Source organism: Leucopleurus acutus (assembly GCF_964270905.1).
Source record: "Leucopleurus acutus genome assembly, chromosome: 17".
Classification (NCBI taxonomy): domain Eukaryota; kingdom Metazoa; phylum Chordata; class Mammalia; order Artiodactyla; family Delphinidae; genus Leucopleurus; species Leucopleurus acutus.
The window spans coordinates 73624739-73644963 of NC_139159.1; the positions used below are offsets into that span (position 1 = coordinate 73624739).

At 44.1% G+C, this 20225-nt stretch overlaps 1 protein-coding gene across 2 annotated transcripts in view; it reads right to left on the reverse strand.

Annotated features, from left to right (window-relative positions):
- CYRIB (CYFIP related Rac1 interactor B) overlaps window positions 1–20225 on the reverse strand; it is a 153887-nt gene that overhangs the window by 101414 nt on the left and 32248 nt on the right. For both annotated transcript variants that reach the window (XM_082858609.1, XM_082858612.1), the window contains exon 2: window positions 13586–13638. The gene's annotated coding sequence lies outside the window, so the exon portion shown is untranslated. The remainder of the gene's footprint in view (window positions 1–13585; window positions 13639–20225) is intronic.

Here is a 20225-nt window from a genome sequence, read left to right on the forward strand (position 1 = left end):
CCAATGATGACCACACTGGTCACTCTAGGATCAACACAAGGAACCCAACAACTCCATCTTTGTAGACTTTACCTGACACTCTGGATTAAGCAACTCTGTAGCTGACAACAGTTTCAAAGACATGACCCCCTGCTTTCTTTATCCAACCACCTATGATGCTGTCTTGCAGGGCTGCCGTATGGACTGGATGTGATCCTGTTTGTTAGACACCCAGGACACTGCCTAGCTTATAGGCAGCAGTTGGTAAATGATAATGGTGGCTAGTACCCCTGTCATAACCATTATCCCTACTCATCTTCAAATGATGATAATGATGTTATTATTATAATTCTCATACACCAGTGGTTCCTTTACTCCTCGGCACATTGGAATCACCTGGAGAGCTTAGACACTACCAGTGCTTGTGTCCCAGCCCCAGAGTCAGTGAATTAATGCATCTAGGCTGTTGCCCTGGCTTTGGAATTTTGAAAGCTCCCCAGGTGATTCTAATGTGCAGACAAGTTCGAGAACCACCATCATAGAGGCAGCAAGTTTCACATCTATACAGACACATATGTCCCTGTGTACACACACCAGCTGGTCTGCTCCCAGGTTCCATAAATCCAGCCACCTTTATAACAGTGGTGTTCTTATCATTTGGGTCAGTGAGGTTATGAGTGGCAACAAATAGCCCCTAAATATTAACCCTAACGACAACTACGGTGGGCACCGTCCAGGGTCAACTAGATGAGCCCAGCAACCATGTTTTTCTGGTCTTTACCTGACACTGAGGCCTATGGAGTTTACCCCCAGACCTTGTTTCCTCTTTACTTTCACAAGTTTGCCAGGCCCATAGTAAATCAGAGCCAAAAAATTATACTAGTGGAGACAGATTGGGAGGACATCTGGTCAAAGGAGAGCCACCAAAACTATCAGTAACTGAGACTATGAGTTTGTTAATTCTCGATCCCCAAGACCCAAAACATAGTAGCCAACTGAAGAGAAATGTGGATAAATAGGTAAATTCATTATCATCACTGATTACGTAAAAAGAAGTGAAAAGCAGATGCAGAAACTCAAAAAGTACAGCATCTAAGTTGAAAACCTTATGGGTCAAGTGTTTACCAACCATCATTTTGATTTCCCTCTTTTGGTTCCTTTCTCTCAGGATGAAATTACATCTGCTGGGGTGGAAGTGAGATCAGGAGATCTATGAACAAAACAAGGGCCTTTCACCTGGCAGCAAAGCACAAGATACGCACGCTGGGTGCAGGCAACAGTATGAACACGGACATTTTGCCACCAGCACATGAGCAAAATCATCTCCTGCTCTGCTGGATGCTAAGGCTCTGCAGAGTCTGGAGAAAACTAAAAATCCAACTCGTTTGCCCTTGTTTGGGCCGTTTAATTTAGGAATCACTCTGGCTTTATATAAACTCTTTACCAAAAAATGTATTCTGTGCTGTGAACACTCGCGTTAACTTGGGGCCCAGGGGGAGGAGGCATTGTATACGATTACATAATAGTTACTCTATTATTTTTATACCAAATGGAAGCCTCAGGCAGCAAAGTCAAAAGGAGAGAGAAATCATTTTTGTAAAATTATCTGAATGCAACCATCTCTCCTGATGCACTGTGAGCTAACAATGGTTCTGCTTTCCTCAGAAGCTCATTCAATTATCTGTTGCTTATCTGGACCGGGGAGAGGGGTTTTCCTCCCATTTAGACCTAGTTAAAGAAAAAAAGCAGGCAGGATCCCTCTAATAAAAGCCTGAAATGAAAAGCAATGCCTACTCCCAAGGCCCTGCTTATTGTGAAGGAGTCACTGGACGAAGCTTTGCAGGGTCTTTGTTAATCTATTTTTACTACATCACAAAAAGGAGAGGAAGAAATGTGGAATCCATAGGCTCAAAACAGCTTGCTTTCCTCTCCTAGGTGTGCAATTACCAGCAAGCCACTTAACCTCTCTGAACTTGTTTGTTCACCTGTAAAATGGAAATACCTGCCTGACAAGAACATTATAAGAACTGAGAAAACATGTAATGTGCCAAGCCTTCAACAATGTAAACACTCTTTCCCCTGATCACTGCCAAACTCTCAGGAAGCTCACTAGAATGGGAGCTTTTCAAGAGAAGGGACAATGCCTTACTCATCTTTCGATACCCAGATCCTAAACGCTGCCCCTTAGAGAGAGCAATTGCTTCTTTAACATCTGTTCCATTCCTCTCCCACCAAGCAGCACCCCCTCATTCATTCAGACCTCATCTCCAATTCCAGGGGTGGGTCCGGAATGGTCTAAGCCAATCAGTGTTATCCCATTTCCTCTGCCACCGTGATTGGTTGAGAGATAGAGCGCATCCTGAGACGATCCAATCCGAGGGAAGCTCAGAAATTTTGTTCAATGGCTCTGGGGAGAGATGGTAGCTCTTTCTTCCCTGGATATAAACAAGCAAGCTTGCGTTCTGAGAGGTACCAGCAGCCCGGCCACCACAATGGAGAGCTCTCCCCTGTACTTCTCCGAGCACGTGTATTCTACGTGGTGTCTCCTGGTGCCGAGCAATACAGAAGCCCTGCTGGCAGCCCTCTCACTGTTATGAAGGGAGTCACCAGAGAACAGAGCCAACAGACAGAAGTTCAGAGCCAAGAGAATCACAAAAAGAGGAAGCTGGAGCCCTGACCAAAGTGTGCCTGAAACCTACATTACCTCTCCATTTCTTGGTTATGTGAACCATTCAACTGCTTCTATCAATTGTCCAATTTGAACTGGGTTTTCTGTCCCTTGCAACTCAAAGCAGCCTAATACACCCTCTTGCAAGGCTGAATGAATCACTGAACAAAGAATTGTGCAGAAGCATCATCGCTGTGCCAGTGACTTAACTCAGACTTCAAATTCCCTAGGAGCACGAGCCCTCACTGGTCTTGGTCATCCCACATCCCAGCGCCTGACAGAGTTCCTGGACCCTGGTCCTCAATAAATACTTCTTTTTTTTTAAGATGTTGGGGGTAGGAGTTTACTAATTAATTTATTTATTTTTGCTGTGTTGGGTCTTCGTTTCTGTGCGAGGGCTTTCTCCAGTTGCAGCGGAGCGGGGGCCACTCTTCATCGCGGTGCGCGGACCTCTCAGTATCGCGGCCTCTCTTGTTGCGGAGCACAAGCTCCAGACGCACAGGCTCAGTAGTTGTGGCTCACGGGCCTAGTTGTTCCACGGCACGTGGAATCCTCCCAGACCAGGGCTCGAACCCGTGTCCCCTGCATTGGCAGGCAGATTCTCAACCACTGCGCCACCAGGGAAGCCCAATAAATACTTTTTAAAATAAGTGAATGGAATGAAACCAAAGCACCTGGGGCTTCAGAACTTTCCAGAGCCCCACTCCCCAGATGTGCCTCTATCAGAAGAGCCTGAAGAGGAAGCTCGTAGCATTTGGAGCCATCAGACAGGCCTGAGCTCAAGTCAAAACTGCAAATGAACTTCAGCTTCCTCCCCTGTAAAATGAGAATAATAAGACGCATCTTCCTGCGCAAGAAGGGCCACGTGAAAGCACTCAGGGTAGAGGCCATATTCAGGAAATGTGTATTTCCCTCCTTCCATTCAGCTAACCCTGCTTCATACCATGGGTTCTGATCCAGAGTTCAGAAGGTAGAGTCATCATATGTACATGATGGTGGGCCACAGCCCAGATCACTCAGCAGAGCCAGCCTTGGGACTGGTAACGCACACCCGGAGCCTCCCATCCTTCGACACAAACCCACTCCCTTTAGGAGAGGGGTCTTGGGCAGAAGGCACATATAAAACTAGGTTGTCCAGCTTTCTGGCTATGGTGCCTCCTTTTGGCCTTGCTGGCTGCTTCCTCAAAGAGGTGTGAGACTTGTGCAATTGGCAGTACCCCAGATCTGCACATCCCTAGAGGCTGTTGATTCAACCATTTACAGTGATGCAGAACTCGGCTCAACTGTCAGCTCCAAGAGGGGCAGCAGCCTTGCTTCATTCACTGGGCTACCCCCAGCACCCACAAAACACCCAATGAAATATTTCCTGAGTACCTGAATAAAGATGAATGTGTGGATAAGCAAAGAGCGATGAAATCAAGATTTTTGAATAGAACTGTAGTAAAACCCTGTTAGTTAGTACACAGACTGCTGGTTATGCAACAGGTATATCAAGGACCAGGGAATGAGAGAGGGCTTCTGGGGCTGACAGGTGTGGACCAACTTCTGGTCCTAGAATTCTAGTGCCTACTCCTGGGGCCTCAGGCAAGTTCCTAAACTCTCTAAGCCAGTTTCTCTCCGACAAACACAACTACCAAGATAAGATAAGAATTTTTAAATGCATCTGTAAAACAGGGAGAAAAGACTGAGAGAATATACACCAAAATATTAATAGCAATTAGCCCTAAGTAGTTAGATCATAGAAGGACTTTTATTTTTCTCTTTTTTTGTGCATTTGGATTTTCTATAAGGAACATAAATGGGTGGTCTAGTAAAAATAAAATGAAAATAAAAGTAAGGTGATGGCGATTAAAGCATCTAGCCTAGAACCTATGACACAAAGTAGGAACCCAGCAAATGTTTCGTCCCCATGAACACCCTTCAGACATTCGGAAACAGCCATCATATGTCTCCTATTTCTTGTTAAGTATCTCAGCTACTTTAATGTCATCCTTACATGACTTGGTCTCAAGGCTCTCTTTTATCCTCCTCTCTGCAAAGGCTCCATCTGTTAAAACCCCACTCCGGGTATCGTATAAACAGCTCACAGAATCAGCAGCAGCTCTTGTTTGCTCATTCATCTGTTAATTCATTCACTGGGTAAACACTGATTAAAAACCTACTATATTGGACATCCTTGCTTTTGCCTAACCCCCGTTCACAAATGGTTCCCAGATTTTCTCAGGGAACATCTGCCTTCCCTCATTCTCGGTTCTTGGGCTCTGGGAGGTGCAGACCCGACCCCAGCTTCTTCAAGGGGCGGACATTTAATCCAAGGCGGCCAGTCAGAGCATCTCATTCACCTGGCCACAGGGATTGGTTAGGAACGGGCACCAATCAGGGAAGACCAATCAGAGATATTAAGACTTTTGTTGAACTGTTGGGTAAGTGGCCTTTTCTTCCCTGCTGCTAGAACTGCTGACAGATATCTTGCCGCCACAATCCAAAAAGAAATAGTAGGCAGCACTGAGAGATGCAGAAAACCTGTGTAAGCCTCAGCAACACTGTCTAAGCCTCCATACCTTCAGTTCCATCCCTGGACTTTGCAGCTACATAAACCAGCAAAACCCCTTTCTGTGGAAGCCAGTTCAAGGTGGGGTTCTGTTACAAGGTCAAAAGAATCCTAACTCATGAAATGTGGAGTGCCGCGACATAAGCTGCATGCTGGTTATAAGCAGATGAAGCGAGAGGATCCAGGCCATCTTTCCTGGCACCTGGTCTGAGGTGGAGACAGCTACAAACAACTACAATTATTTAAAGCCAACAGAGCTTCCCTGGCGGTCCAGTGGTTAAGACTCCGCGCTTCCACTGCAAGCGCCATGGGTTCAATCCCTGGTCGGGGAAGTTCTGTATGCTGCGCGGTGCGGCCAATACATAAATAAGTAAATAGTAATAACAACAAAAGGGCATTAAAAAAATAAAGCCAATAAGATAACTGCTTGAACTAAATACTACAGAAAGCAATGCTCAGCGCAGTGGGAACACAGGGAGGAGTCAGGGCAGGCCTCATGCAAGAAATATCACTTCAACGTCCTCTGTATCTTCATTCAGGCAGTGACGATAGCATTACTGTTAGGGGAAGTCAACACTGTTGATACACAGTCATCTCACAGTAAACCAAAACCAAAACCATGACATCCCACACTGCAGGATGGGTGCACTTAAAGCACTAAAGGGGGCTCTCTGGATGAGCCCACAAAACAGCAACAGTCGAGAGCAGGGTCAAACAGCCCTCCCTTGCAAGAATTTCATCCCAGTGTTACAGATGATGTTACACTCTTAAATAATATTCAGGTCAGGTTTTGTGATTTTGATTCCATGAACTTAAGTTTTCACTCCAGTTTTTCTGCCCGTTTGGATTACTGTTGATCAAATCACAAAAACATCACAACAGGGGCTTCCCTGGTGGCGCAGTGGTTGAGGACCTGCCTGCCAATGCAGGGGACATGGGTTCGAGCCCTGGTCTGGGAGGATCCCACATGCCGCGGAGCAACTAGTCCCGTGCACCACAACTACTGAGGCTGCGCTCTAGAGCCCGTGCTCCACAACGAAGAGTAGCCCCCGCTCGCCACAACTAGACAAAAACCCATGCTCAGCAGCAAAGACTCAGTGCAGCCAAAAATAAGTAAATTAAATAAATAAATTAAAACAAAAACATCACAACAGCCCTCTCAAGACGTATAACCTATTTACTGAATTTATTACCAAATGATGAGAGAGAGAGAGAGAGAGAGAGAAAGCAAGCCTCTGGTTCCATAAAACATATCATGATGGGCTAGAAATGTGGCTGGATTGCTGAAAACAACAAGGGCAACAATGAAAGCACCTCTGAGAACATCTATTTTGCTAAGAAAGGCCCTGAAGGTCGCTCTTTTTAAGTGAACAGAGCCAGTGTCTCTTAGATCTTTGATGATGTGAACTCAACAGGAGAGTTGTGAAGATAAAATAAGTCAGAAAAGGAGGACAGCACAGGACAAATTCTCCTTGCCTTTGTGGTTTCTAAACACATCCGCGATTCATTTGGTCCAGAAACACAGCTCCAACTTTCCAGAGCAAAGAATCTTAGAGCTGGAAAAATTAACACTGATAGAACACTTTCATGTGGTCTCAAGAGAGATTCCGGGGATTAATGGCAGGAGGGAGAGAGGCTTGAGATGCCTTGCAGATAACTGGGATTGCTAAGAAGCGGCTTGGTTCCCTCTGTTCACAAAGCACTTTTAAGATTGCTGTTGAATTCCACTTCTTCTCCTTGCGTGCCACATGACTTCCCACAAAGACTTTACCTCCCCTCTTCCTGAAAATGGGATTATTGTTTATCACACACTGACCAGGCCACTACTAGAGTCCAGGAAGAGTCAGACAATGGAGAGACCCACAGCGTATGACAACATGGGCAAGTGCCTGGTACTTGGCATGTGCTCAATAAATGCTGGGGATCAGCAACCCCATGGAGACCTGCCAATCTCCCCTAAAAATAAGAGGGGTTTGGATTGAAAGCTCCCAAAGTGAAGTTTTTGTTAATTAGTTTGTTTTTAACAATAAAAATATCATATGCTTATGCCTAAAAAAAAAAAAACACAAACAATTTTTGTTGTTGTTGTTGCTCTGTGCGGCGTGTGGGATCTTAGTTCCCTGACCAGGGATCAAACCTGTGCCCTTGGTGGTGAAAGTGCAGAGTCCTAACCACTGGACCGCCAGGGAATTCTGTAAAAATTTTTTTTAAAAAAAGGATATACAGGGCTTCCCTGGTGGCGCAGTGGTTGAGAGTCCGCCTGCCGATGCAGGGGACACGGGTACGTGCCCTGGTCTGGGAAGATCCCACATGCCGCAGAGCGGCTGGGCCCGTGAGCCATGGCCGCTGAGCCTGCGCGTCCAGAGCCTGTGCTCTGCAATGGGAGAGGCCACAACAGTGAGAGGCCCGCGAACCGAAAAAAAAAAAAAAAAAGGATATACAGTAAGATATCCTCCATCCACCCGAGACCCACCATTGCCTCAACTTTTCCTCAAAAGTTAAACAGGGGGGCTTCCCTGGTGGCACAGTGGTTAAGAATCCGCCTGCCAGTGCAGGGGACGTGGGTTTGAGCCCTGGACCAGGAAGACCCCACATGCCACGGAGCAACAAAGCCCACACGCCACAACTACTGAGGCTGTGCTCTAGAGCCCGCGAGCCACAACTACTGAAGCCATGTGCCACAACTACTAAAGCCCGTGTACCTAGAGCCCGTGCGTGCTCTGCCACAAGGGAAGCCACGACAATGAGAAGTCTTCACACCGCAACAAAGACCCAACACAGCCAAAAATAAATAAATTAATAATAAAAAAGAATGCATGCTGGACTAAATGGATAAAGAAAATGTGATCTATTGTATATATGTATATAACGAACTATTACTCAGCAATAAAAAAGAAGGAAATCTTGCCATTTGCCACAACATGGATGGACCCTGAAGGCATTACGCTAAGTGACATAAGTCAGAGAGAGACAAATACCGTATTATCTCACTTACATGTGGACTCTAAAAAACAAACAAACAAAAAAATCCCTAATCATAGATGCAGAGAACAGATTGCTGGTTGCCAGAATTGGGGGTTGGGGAGTTGGAAAAATGGGTAAAGGGGGTCAAATGTACAAATTTCCAGTTCTAAAGTACATAAATCATGGGGATGTAAGTACAGTGTGGTGACTATAGTTAATAATACTACAGTCCATATTTGAAAGTTGCTAAGAGAGTAGATCTGCAAAGTCCTCAGCACAAGAATAAAAAACGTTGTAACTATATATGGTGATGCATATTAACTAGACTTACTGTGGTGATCATTTCACATTATATCCAAATAGGGAATCATTATGTTGTACACCTGAAGCTAATATAGTGTTATATGTCAACTATAAAGAACATCTCAATTAAAAAAAAAAAGAATGGGGACTTCCCTGGTGGTGCTGTGGCTAAGAATCTGTCTGCCAGTGCAGGGGACACGGGTTCAATCCCTGGTCCGGGAAGATCCCACATGCCGCGGAGCAACTAAGCCCGTATGCCACAACTACTGAGCCTGAGCACCTCGAGCTATGCTCCGCAACAAGAGAAGCCACCACAATGAGAAGCCCACGCACCACAAGGAAGAGTAGCCCCTGCTCGCTACAACTAGAGAAAGCCCACGCACAGCAACGAAGACCTAACGCAGCCAAAATTAAAATAAATAAATTTACATATATTAAAAAAAAGAATGCATCCTGGAGATGATTCCTTCTTGGTATATACGACCTATTTTAAACAGTGGCCCAGTATTCTCCTGTAAGGATATACCATAATCCCTTCAATCAATCCTCTCCTGACATACATTTATTTCAGTTGCTTCCAGGGTCTTGCTATTTCAAACAATGCTGCAATGAACATACATTACACACATCTTCACACGTATGTGTAACTGCAGGAAAGATGAGATTTATAAGATAAAACCCTTGAAGTGGAATTGCGGGGTCAAAGAGTACTTGCACTTAAAATGTTGGCAGATGGTGCTGAATGGCCTTCAAAGAGCTTGGACTCACTTTCATTCTCACCAACAGTGTCATAAGGATGCCAGTCTCTCCACACACATTCACAAAATGTTTTCTTGTTTCTTAAATTCAAGGGAAGAAAGTGGGGGCAGAGCTCCACTCTTGTCCCACTGTCTCTTCCTGCCCCTGTGATATTACACATGATACTACTACTTCCTGAAAATTCTGCCCCTTGGATGCACAACCCAGAGATCAGAGCTTAAAAGAGAATGAACGTCAGACCCCCTGGTTTGCTGAGCTGGCTCAGACTGGCTCAAAAGAGCCAACTACGCACATCTCTTCCCAAGGCCATGTTCACTGACATTATGTCGGTAGCTTGAACTTGGTTGTGGTGGAAGTATTTATACCATAGACATTGGTAAATGCTACAGTCAGGGCTTCTTTTCTTTCCCCCAGAGAGACCTTTGTCAAACATCAGCCCATCAATTCATACTATAGTGGAAACTGAGGCTCTGCTACCCTTCTTTGAATATTTCTGCCCTCAATAGGGGCACAAGTTCTTGGAACCTAAGGACTGGAGGAGATGTGAAGGGACAGCTAATTTTTCTGTCTTCTAATGATGCCTCTCCCCTAGTCCCTGTGCTGAGACCTAAGTAGTACCCTCTCCTTCTCTCCTCCATGCCCCTCTATCATATTCCCATCTCTTTATCACTTAGTGCTTATTCTTGATGATTTTCTACAGTGTAGTAATTGCAAACACAGACTCTAGGCTACACTAGGCAACCGGGGGTCAAATCCCAGCTCCATCATTACCAGCTCTGTGACTTTGGGCAAGTGGCTTGAACTACTACACTTTAGTTTCTTCATCTATAAAATACAGATGATAATGATAACGCCTTCCTTATAATTTTGTTCTGAAGATTAAATGAGTTAATGCAAGGACACAGAACAGTGTCTGGCACATATTAAGGACTTAACAAACGTAAACTTTATTATTGTCTTCCAGTTCACTAATTATCTCTTTCACTATGTCTAGTCTGTCAGCTAACCCTTTTGTTAGATTTTAATTTCAATGACTACTTTTCATTTCCATGTGGCAGCTTTTCAAATCAACCTATTATTTTTCTGTCTTTCATTACATTTTTGAATCACCTTTAGTCTTTAATCATTTGAAAATATACTGGCTTGGGACTTCCCTGGTGGCACAGTGGTTAAGAATCTGCCTGCCAATGCAGGGGACACAGGTTTGATCCCTGGTCTGGGAAGATCCCACATGCCACAGAGCAACTAAGCCCGTGTGCCACAACTACTGAGCCTGCATGCCACAACTCCTGAAGCCCGTGCACCTAGAGCCCATGCTCTGCAACGAGAAGCCACCAAAATGAGAAGCCCGTGCACCACAACGAAGAGTAGCGTCTCATCGCCACAACTAGAGAAAGGCTGCGCTCAGCAACGAAGACCGAACATAGCCAAAAATAAATAAATTTTAAAAAATAATAGTTAAAATGAAAACATGATACTTTAAAAAAAAAATATATATATATATATATATATATATATATATATATACACTATCTTATAGTCTCTTTTAGATGGTTCTATTGCTTTCAACTCAAAGTCATTCATTTCCTGAGTAGTCCATATGACTTAATTGTGAACTCATCCTAGGGTTCTTTCTGTAGGAGTCCTGTTAGGTCTGGGTTGTTGAAGTATCCTCGTGGAGTGATTGTGTGTTTGTGTTAGGGATTCCCACAGTAGGCAGCCAGTTTTTATGTTAATTTCTCAGCTTGAGGAGTTCTCATATCTCATGACAATAACAATATAGATTCCACAACTACATACGGTACAGACCCAGGTTTTTCATTTCTTGCTGGTGACTTTTTTCCACTCAAAACAAGCTTCCTCTCTGTTTCTCCAGACAGTGGAGTTTTTCTAGCCCCTTTTCATGAAGACGTGTAATGTTTAACGCTCCTGGGCACTCAAGCCCACCTTGGACCCAGGTCTCATTTCTAGACCCACTGTGGTCTTAAAAGCTTAACTCCCAGACTCTACAGCCTCCATCTGGGTGCAGAAGCCCCATAAGCCGTCAGGCTTTCAGCTCACATAACCATTTGGCTTAGACTCCTCTCTTCATTTTTGACACTTGTAGACTTCCCTTTCTGATGAGCTCCCCTAGATATAGTTGTTGTATTTCAGTCAACTCTGTGTTCCTATCAGGAAGGAGTCACACAAGTCAGTCCACCATGTTGCCAGAAGTGTTCCAGGTCACCAAGTCTAATACACCCAATTACCCATGCTGGAGTTCTGTCCACATTACAACTGCCTCTTACTCAAGGGTTAGCCTCTAAGGTCTACTTGTAATATGAAAGTGGAAGGGCATCAGAATTCCCCTTGATAATCCCATAATAAAGGCTCATCACGGAGATGGACAAACCATCTCCCATTAAGTGCAACACAGCCAGTTTTTTCTTCAGCACTGGACTGCGTTTCTTAGGTTGAGCACAAGAAGAAATAGCCGGCTTGGATTTGGGGGCCACGTTGTATGATAATTAAAATCTATAAATATGAGAAACACACCCGATAGCACAAGATGCTCACCCCCTAAAAAGCCATCGGAACAAAGACCAACAGAAGGAACAGCAGATCTGTGTCTCCCATTCAGCTCACTCCAAGAGACATGCCTGCTTGGTGGAAAGACAGGGTCACCCATGCTATTTAAAGTGTGATTTTTACCTCTATTTTGTTTTTGTTTGTTTGTTTTATTTATTTTATTTTTGGCTGTGTTGGATCTTCATTGCTATGCGCAGGCTTTCTCTAGTTGCGGCGAGTGGGGGCTACTCTTCGTTGCAGTGCGCGGGCTTCTCTTGTTGCAGAGCATGGGCTCTAGGCGCGCGGGCTCAGTAGTTGTGGCTCGCGGGCTCTAGACCACAAACTCAGTAGCTATGCCTCAAGGACTTAGTTGCTCCGCAGCATGTGGGATCTTCCAGGACCAGGGCTTGAACCTGTGTCCCCGCATTGGCAGGCAGATTCTTAACTACTGCGTCACCAGGGAAGCCCTCTATTTTGTTTCTGTGGAGCAAGTATATATGGATCTGGATAGGATAGAAGCAGGAACCTATGCTATGACAGACATGATCTGACTTCTATAAGTCAGAATAGTGGCTATCTCCAGGGGCAGTACTAACAGCAAAGGGGCATGAGGGAACTTATGTGACGGGAATACCGTGTATCCTGATCTGAGTGGCGGCTCGATGAGTGTAACATGTTAAAAATTCATCAAGATATATGATTAAGATGTGTGCATTCTATGGGTATGACTGAATCATTCTGCTGTACACCTGTAACTAACACATCATTGTTGTTTTTTTTTTCCATTTGAAGGTTTTAATGTTCTTTTTCTTTTTTTTTTTTTAACATCTTTATTGGGGTATAATTGCTTTACAATGGTGTGTTAGTTTCTGCTTTATAACAAAGTGAATCAGTTATACATATACATATGTTCCCATATCTCTTCCCAACACATCATTGTTAATCAACTATACTCCAGTATAAAATTAAATTTTTTAAAAAAGATGTGCGTTATGCAGTCCGTAAGTCATACCTCAACTAAAATAAAAGTTAAAGGCATGCAGGAGAGACTGCTGGATAACATTCTGCCAGTTCTGTCTTCGTTCTATGGCTAAACCTCTCCAGAGATGGACAGTCAAATGGAGGGGAGTGAGGGTACCAGGAAGCGTAGGGAAAGGGCAGAAAAGGGACGTGCCCTTTCGGGGGTAGAGGGCACCCAGGCTCACAGAACTGGTTTTCCGTGAGGGGCTTTACAAGAGCAGCAAGTTTACAGTGGTTAAGAGCAGTAATTCTCGAGCCAGACTGCTGCACGGGAATACTGAATCGACCCCTGCAGTGTACTGTTTGTGTCTGTGTCCCCCCGCCAATATTCATATGTTGGAACCAACCCCCCATATGATGGTATCTGGAGGTGGGGCCTTTGGGAAGTGATTAATTAGGTCATGAGGATGCAGCCCTCATGGATGGGATTAGCACCCTTATAAAAGAGACCTCAGAAAGCTCTCTTGCCCCTTTCACCATGTGAAGTTATAACACAAAGAACCAGGAAGTGGGCCTCACCAGACACCGAATGTGCCAGCACCTTGATCTTGGATTTCCCAGCCTCCAGAACTGTGAGAATTAAATTTCTGTTGTATATATGCCACCCAGTCTATGGTACTCTGTTACAGCAGCTTGAACGGACTAAGACGACCCGTTACCAGTGGAATAAACTTTGGCAAGGTTACTTCTCTTCTTTGAACCTCAACTTTCTAGGGCTGTTGCGAAGCTTAAGGTAATTCAAAGGAAGCTCTTAGTTCTGAAGCCGGGTGGTCAAATCCAGCTCTGTTACTTACCAACTTGGTAACCTTGAACGAATTACTCAAACTCCAGGCCTCAGTTTCTTCTCCTGTAAAACAGAGTTATAGCAAGGATTAAGCAAGTCACAAGATTCCAGCACACAAAAAAGCCTCCAGTAAATCCTAACCACTGTTGTTTTTTCCTGTACCAGGAATAACAACCCAGTATAGCATTTCTATCCAATAGCATTTCAATCCAAATAACATTTCTCCCGACCATTATAGTTTACAGAGCATGTTTCACAAACGTTTTTCTCATTTAATGTTCAAAATAGTCTTGTGTACTACAAATAAAGAAATGAAGATTCAAAAAAAAAAAAAAAGGAAATGGAGATTCAGAGATGTTAAGTAACTTGCTGAAGGTTGCACAGCAAGTAAAGAGCAAACCCAAATCAAACTCCTCTGACGAAGGCACAGTTTGGCTGGACTGCATTGTCCCAGGGACATAGAAGGTGGGGCCTGGCTGTCCTTTCAGACTCAGAATTCTAAGATAAAGGATGCTGGAACTCTGGGGTACCTCAGCAAGTCTTAGTCTCAGCAAAACACTCAGCTCAACTTGAGTTTGAACTGGTCTTAGTCATTCTACCCCTGAATCACTTCCTGCTTTAGATTTCTACACCGCAGAGAAAGGAAAACAAACATGTACATTACACCATCCTTGCCACCCTCAAAATCTCTTACAGTGACAAATACTTATGAATCAAAGGGAGTCTCCATAAAACCACAGTTAAACAATATCCCATTCGAACCGATTCACCAGCATTTAGTGTGAAGATAGGAGCAAGGTCTGCAGTGTCTAGACGCTCTTATTATTGCCTGGAAGAATGCCCTCTTCTGGCCTTAATTCTGATTAAATCTTCAGCTGCCTTGGTGTTTTCTCTTTGCTTTTCATCGGGGGCTGAGACTACCGGAAGCCACTTAACCAGCCTCACTTTATTCACAAAAGGTTTGGGGGCCCTTCCTAAGTGTCGTGGGAGAACATTATCAGCCGATCACGTCAACCACTCCTGCTACTTTGCCAGCAATCCTCTTGTTCACCAGTACAGGTTTTCTTTCCGTTGTTGCCTGAGTGTGGTTTAAAATTCTCTTTTAAAGAAAACTCACAAAACTGCCCAGTGGCCAAAGAAAAAGGGGATTTCATTTAGGAACCATTTAAACATACTCACAAGCTAAGACCTCAGATGTGTGCACACCCTCCATACTCTGCGTGTATGCGCGTGCATGTACCACACGACACACACGCGCACACAGATGCCCAGAGACATGATGACAGTTCTGACTCCACTCGCTATGTCTTGCAGCTACATAAAGGACTTTTTTTTCTTTCTTTCTGATTCTTTGACCAGATTTACAAAACAGAAAACAGGACAAGCTGTTTACTTGGGAAAAATTTTAGGGTCCTGGCTGAAAGTCCCAGAAATTGGAAAAAAGCATACTAACTCACTCTCACAAAACTTTTTTTTTTTAAGGAACTATTTTTACTTCATTTTATTTTTATGGCTGCATTGGGTCTTTGTTGCTGCACACGGTCTTTTCTCTGGTTGCGGCGAGTGGGGGCTACTCTTCATTGCGGTGCGCGGGCTTCTCATTGCAGTGGCTTCTCTTGTTGCGAAGCACGGGCTCTAGATGTGCGGGGGTGGCACGTGGGTTCAGTACTTGTGGCTCACGGGCTCTAGAGCACAGGCTCAGTAGTTGTGGCGCACGGGCTTAGTTGCTCCACGGCATGTGGGATCTTCTCGGACCAGGGCTGGAACCCGTGTCCCCTGCATTGGCAGGCGGATTCTTAACCACTGCGCCACCAGGGAAGCCCCCAAAACTCTTTGTTTGGTTTTATTTTAAGAACATGAAGAGTTCTTTTAAACATGAAGAGTAAGCTGGTCTTTGCATCACTTAGAGACAAACCCAGGAGATAGAGTATGTCTCCCCTAGAAGGAAAGTGTTCATCTCAAAACAGGGGTGACTTTGTTTCACTTCCTCTATATGGGCAGAGAGAACCAGGACCATGACTCCAGAAACTGGATCTGATCTTGTCTCCTTTTTAGACTCATAGCATGGGCTCTAGTCCCATCTCGGTCTCCCAGAGCTGTGTGACTTCGGTCAAGTCACTGAACCTCTCTGAGCTCCTGCAGCCGCTGCTGTCAAGTGAGGACACTCATTCATTCAGGAACTATCTACTGAGCACCTACGATGTACCAAGCATGTGGCCATGGGAATAATTCCAGGAATTAAACCATCCCAGCCACAAAGGGCTCTCATCGATTAATGGGGCAATTACAGGCTGACATGCAATTACAATGGAGTAACAAAAAGTATTACAACAGGGGTGAGTACAGGTGCTGGGCAATCACAGGAAAGGGTATTTAATTAATTCAGCAGGGGATGGAAAGTGATGGCTATAAGAAAGACTTCCCCAAGGAGGTGTTATCTAAGCTGAGAACTGAAAGACAAGTTCGAATTTGCCCAACCGAGGGGATCCAACTAGAACTGGCAGCACTTGCAAAGGCCCACAGACCAAATTGCTGGTCCACAAGGTCAAGCACAAGAGGTAGGGAGAGAGACATAGGATATGTAGACCTGGATATGTAGGCAGGTGGGCTTGCCAGAGTAACTTGCCTGGACTAGATGACCTCCCAGGGGCCATCCCAGTCCTAAGGGCTAATTCTGTGGTCTTCTGAGAGCCCAGTTCGTCCTCTTTTCCCAACAGCCCTTTCACCAGCACAGCCAAGTCCCTGAGTCCACTCCAGGGCACGAGGGAAGTCCCAAGCATCCCACGTGGGCCCTCCTCCTTCCTCTTTCTTTTCCCTTTGAGAGTGACTAGGCAGTGACTCAAGGAGGGAACTGTCCTCTACTTGTCATTTGTTTCTAAAAAACTACACCCAAGGCTCACATACACAGTTATTTGACCAACCTTCTCCCACCCAGCCCCTGACCTAGCTGAAGAAACACTAGAATTATCTGTGTCCCTGTCTGTCTGCTCCAGGACACTTCAAGCTACCTGGGGGCTCCCACTCTGTTTTGGTCATATCCTGGTGTCCCCAGCACCTGGTATTATTCCTGACTTACAGTAGGTCATCAAAAACACATGCAGAACGAAAGGATTTCCTCTCTCTGCAAATGAGCACCCATCCAGAGCTGCCCCAGACAGCAGCTCTGTCTGAGGCCAGAGCGGGAAACCCAGAGACCCAGAGAGGTACCAGCTCAAAACTCCTCTGCCAGGGCTCTCTAAGCCACTCCAGGTGCTCAGCAAAGCCCCATCGGAAAACCAACAGCCCCCCTTACTTACCAATGAAGAACCTCAGGTCCGAAAGAATGATATGACTTGCCCAAGGTCTCTTAGCAAATGCAATATAATGTTTTTAAAAGGGGGACAACGTTCTTTCTTTTTCTTTCGTTTTTTTTTTTTTTTTTTGGACAACTTTCTTCAATGGAAGGCTATCTAGTCACACCTACCAGAAACGTTGCTTATTTTAGGGGAAAATGCTTAATGTTGGCAGGTCTAACGGAATCTTTCCTTTACCTGACCGCCAATTACACCACACTTTCACAACTCCTGGGATTTTCTAGGCAGGACTAAAAGTTCCCACTGAAACAAATCTATTTTATGAAGGTGACTAAAAAAGTTTTTAGGGATTGAATATGTTCTTGGATTACGGATCATTTTTTAGGTTAAATCTCTATTATGTGATCTCAGGCTATAAGAATTTTTAAAGAAAAGTTGAGCTCCCCAAACCACTTAGTTCCCTCTTGTTTTTTTAATGTTTTGACATTAGCTTTACTGTGACAGCAAACACGATTTTTAAGGAGGCCATTTCGACCTATATAACCCCTCCATCAAAAGAATTCCTCATAATTCCTGTGTCCTCCTAAAGTTTTTATTCACAAATCTATACTGTGTACATACACATGTATTTCATTTAAAGGAATTACCTTTAGTGTAGAAGTTCCTTAGAGTACTTTTTTCTTAAAAAAAAAAAAAAAAAAACTTAGCATTCAAGTCACTGGCATGATGTTTCTGAAACCACCCCCGAGCAAAACCCAGGTGACAAATTAAGTGCACCTGGAAATTCTGGGTCTGAGACACTGAGGGTGACATTTTCTAGCCTGCTTCATTTAATTATTATTCTGACACTTCCCATATCCCAGTTAATAGGAAACAGACAAAGCAAAGCAGGTGTTTTACTTATATCCACCTGGCACAGCAAACTCCCAAAGTTTGCAATAGTTGCTTATTGCTGAAGAGTTTAAGGCAATATTTTTCTGCCAGTGAAATAACATCTCAAACAGCCTAGCATAGTGGTTCTCACCCCGGCTCAACCAGAGCCCACAGGGGAGGGAGGAAAACCTTTAAAAATACTGCCGCTGGATCCCAAGCCCGCACAATTAAACAGACTCTCTAAGGATGAAACTCCAGCACTATAGTTTTCCAAAGATCCCCAGGTGATTGTACGGTGCAAACAGGACAGTGAAGCACGGGCCTAGGATAACTCATTAGACAAAGGAAGCCCATGGGAAATCTTATCTGGAAGTGAAAAACGCATCCTAATTAAATAAAACAGCAGATGTAAAAGTACCTAACAGGGCCTGTTACCCAGAAGGCACTTAATAAATGTTAATTAAACAAAAAAATAATAATTCAAATAATTACTCCTTCTCCTCAGTAAATTCATCTTGTAATTTTATTGGCTTGTTTATCACACGCTGTTTTTTCTTAGCCATGATTGGCTAGAATCTATCCTTGTTAATAAAATTAGAAACGTATACCCATAATCCTGTTCAATTACAGGAGCTCTGTGGTATTTCCAACAACTCTTAATCACTTATTTAATAAAACTTTCCCCCAGAACAGTGGCTAATACATACTAAATACTCAACAAATGTTAGCTATTTATAAGAATTCATGATAATTCTTATAACTTCAGTTGAAACTTATTTTATACTATCTGGAGGACTTAGCAAGAATGTAAAAAAATTACCCGGGCAATCTTTAACAAACTTATAAAAATAGACTTTTAAGCACATCAATTCTTTCTATAAATTTGTGAAAAAAATATTAAATGTGATCATTGCACAGGTAGCTAGCTTATCTTGCACATTCAAGGGGGCCCTGCAAAAGTAACTTGTGAACACTCAGCAGTTTGCATAGCCACTTGAAAATGCTAACACTGCAATTAGCTCAAAGTGGTCTCTTAATCCGACTTTTCCCTACCACTGCCTCCCTGACCCTGAATTAGGAAGGCGATTTTTCTATGTTCACATTACCCCTCAGTTCTAACTAAGAAACCAAAAATCTGTTTTAAAAACAAGAATATAATTTCTTAATCAGGATGAGGAGGTCTTATTTAGAACATTTCCAAACCTCTTGCTGCCCTGCTCAGATGAATTACGCCAGTCCGCATCTGTGTCGGGTTGCGCTAAGCAGAAGAGGCGTTCAGCAGCTAGGCTGGAAGATCTGCTGTGCTTGGTTCAGGATTCACACTGTTATCGGGAGACCTTTCCACAGCTCACACCTGAGCATGCTACCCTTTGCTTCTCTTTGCCTTCTATCTCCAAACATCTGCCACTTCATGTTTTAAATCAACACACATGCAAAAATACTCATGACGTGCCCTTCTTTATATGCATATTATACGTCAATAACAAGCACTATTGGTCTGAATGTTTATGTCCCCCCCCAAATTCCAATGTTGGAATCCTAAGCCCTCAATGTGATGGTATTAGGAGGTGGGGCCTTTGGGAGGTCATGGGGGTGGAACCCTCACAAATGGGATTAGTGCCCTTATAAAGGTGACACCAGACAGCTCCCTCACTCCTTCTGTCATGGGTGGAGGGCCCTTACCCGACCATGCTGGCACCCGGATCTCAGACTTTCAGCCTCCAGAACAGTGAGAAATAAATGTCTGTTGTTTATAAGCTCCCAGTCTGTGGCATTTTGTTATAGCAGCCTTGACAACTAAAACAACAAAGTCGAAAGTGACCACACATGGGCCTTTGGCTAGTAACAGCTTGGTTTGCTCAATAAGAATGTCATGACTGACTGCCACACGCCAGGCAGCTCCAAAGGTGTCAGAGAGATGGATATGAGGACAGAGTTCCCATCTTCAAGGATCTCAGGCTCCAAGGAGAGTGTGGATTGGCTACTGTGACACAGTGTGACTCTGACCCAAGGGTGACAAGGAAACGCAAAGGATAGGGTCACAGGGGCAGCCCTAAATATTTAGAAACAGAAATTAGGAAATAAAAATAAATAAGCACATAGGAGATAAATGGTTGTTGATAACACTGTTAAAATAACTACTGCAGCTTTCATCAATCACACCACCCTCTCGACGCCCATCACCAAACTTATGCCACACTAAATCCTATGCCACTTTGTATTATCTGACAACACAGGGTTGCCACAAATCTTTACTTGTAAAAAATGCAATATCTTCAAAGCACAATAAAACAAGGTATGCATGTACTCGAGCTTCTTTTATTCACATACTCTCTTCCCCGAGGTGGCAACCCTCTAAGTGGAAGGACTCTGACCTGACTCAGGAGCTCACCTTTCTCCCAAATCCAGGGCCTGAGATTTGGGGAGACACTGCTATTGTACTGAGCTATTCTCTTTCAAAGATAATATTCAGCAATAACGTTT